Source organism: Homarus americanus, unplaced genomic scaffold, assembly GCF_018991925.1.
Source record: "Homarus americanus isolate GMGI-L3 unplaced genomic scaffold, GMGI_Hamer_2.0 scaffold48228, whole genome shotgun sequence".
NCBI classification, from domain to species: Eukaryota; Metazoa; Arthropoda; class Malacostraca; order Decapoda; family Nephropidae; genus Homarus; species Homarus americanus.
Genome location: NW_024715945.1, coordinates 222,501 through 224,825, shown reverse-complemented (window position 1 = coordinate 224,825; position 2,325 = coordinate 222,501). Strand labels below are relative to the sequence as shown.

General features: G+C 44.4%; 1 protein-coding gene across 1 annotated transcript in view; it reads right to left on the bottom strand.

The window, feature by feature from the left end:
- Window positions 1–260: 260 nt before the first annotated feature.
- Window positions 261–2,325, bottom strand: part of LOC121857989 (lachesin-like) — a 92,852-nt gene continuing 90,787 nt past the window's right edge. Inside the window, exon 10 of the mRNA XM_042354221.1 lies at window positions 261–2,325. This exon is cut by the window's right edge and continues 595 nt beyond it. The gene's annotated coding sequence lies outside the window, so the exon portion shown is untranslated.

Below are 2,325 nucleotides of genomic sequence, written 5' to 3'. Positions count from 1 at the left end.
AAGAAGAAGAGGAAGAGGAAGAAGAAAACAAAAAGAAAGCTGGGGTTTATATACAAAGAAGGTAAGAGGAGAAAGAAGGGAAGGAATGGAAGGGGAGTCTGGAGGGAGGGACGGAGGGAGGGAGGCAAAAGGAAGGGAGGGAGGATAGGCCGGATATGTACACAGGAGCTGGGGAGGGGGAGGGAGGGGGAGGGAGGGGGGGACAGGTGGTCAGGACTGGTGAAGATGGGATCATGATGAGAGAGAGAGAGAGAGAGAGAGAGAGAGAGAGAGAGAGAGAGAGAGAGAGAGAGAGAGAGAGAGAGATCAACATTCTCCATACCACTTCACGTGTCACCAACCCTACCTGAGTCCACAGCAATATAATGTTAATACACAATATTCATACACACACAAAAAACATGACCTAACCAAAACAAACAGGTGACCTTTAACACTCCTGTGGGACTCGTGGAAAAATACTGAACTGTTAGGTTAGGTTAGGTTAGGTTAGGTACTATGAGAGGGAGAAGAGAGGGAGAGGGAGAGGGGAGAGAGGGAGGGGAGATAGGAGGGAGGGAGGGGGGAGGGTTAGGAAGGCAATATAACAATCAAAAGATATAGTATTCATATATATATATTTATAGATCTGCTTCGTTTATATGGAAACACCGAACAATAATATTAGTGAATATTCGTATACTCTTAATCTTTACTTCAAGGACATGGCTGCACCACACGTCTCTCTTGTCTCTTACGCATGTCTCTTGTCTCTCATTCATGGTATATACGCACACACTGCCATTTCATCTGCTTTGAATCTCAGGTGACGTCATGGTTTGTTGTCGGGATGTTATCTTCTCTGGTGACGTCATCATTTAGTTGACGTCATGGTTTGTTGTCGGGATGTTATCTTCTCTGGTGACGTCATCATTTAGTTGACGTCATGGTTTGCCGAGGTGACGTTGATCTGATATACGGTAACATCTATCATAACTGTTCATTTTACTTTTTTTTTAGGAATTTCATCTGTAAGCAAGATTTTTACCGTAATTAAATTTCAGCAGTTTATTACTGTATTTTCTACCGAGCACAAGAACCAAGCTACAGGTTACAAGCATAAGGGATCGGATCACCAGCTCCACGAGAGGTCAGGAAGCACCCAACTTCAAACTATCGGAGTCGGATCTCTATCTCCGCACAGAACAAGGGATCAAAACCTCTTGAAAACCTTCCACACACTTCCATTTATCTTTTTTGTTTAGCCACCTGTGTCTGTGGTTCAGTTCCTTATACTTTTACGATCTTCTTTTGTTTCTAAACGTAATCTGACACTTCAATACATTCTAATTGTCTATAAATGTGGGAATTCAATGCTTTTCTATCACAATATCACTTAATGAACCTTCACTGTGTTATCGCCATTTAGAAAACCCAACAACGATGAATAAGTAACGTGTTTACAGGCCGCTGAAGGTTCAAACACATCAACACACTCTGAAGGCGTCTCATGAGTACACAAACACTACTTGAGCGTCACTTGAGCGTTAGTGTTTACACAACCAACACGTACTGTACATAATGGGGGGTCACTGTCTGTTGTCACCTTCAATCTGGCTCTGAAAGTAGCTGTGTTTCAATCGCACCCCGTCAATGTGTCACTTTCCGTCAATCTGTGTCCCTTTTCGTTACTCTCCGTCATTTTCCATCACTGTGCGTCACTTTCCGTCACTCTACGTCACTCTCCGTCACTTTTTATTACTCTACGTCACTTTCTGTCACTCTGCTTCACTTTCCGTCACTTTCCATCACTGCGTCACTCTCCGTCACTCTACGTCACTTTCCGTTACTCTGTGTCATTTTCCATCACTGTGCGCCACTTTCCGTCACTCTGCGTCACTCTACGTCACTTTCTGTCACTCTGCGTCACCTCCCGTTTGTTTCCATCACTCTGCGTCACTATCGGGGTTCACACACACACACACACTAGGCACACCTACTGTACGTCCCTCGTAAGGAGCTAGACGGGGACACATACAGTAACACACGTGTAGTTAAGTGCAGCGGACCTTACGCCTTAACAGAGATAGATATGGTTGCTAGAATTGAGCGGGAGAGGTGGGTCATTGGCAGCGCTGTTAGGTCAATCTAGGTCAATATGGGTCATTAGCAACGCTATTAGGTCAATCTAGGTCAATATGGGTCATTGGCAACGCTGATAGGTCAATCTAGGTCAATATGGGGCATTGGAACCGCTGTTACGTCGATCTAAGACAAGGTCAACAATCTTAGGTCAATGTGAATCATTGGCAACACTGTTAGGTCAATTTGGGTCGTTGGCAATGC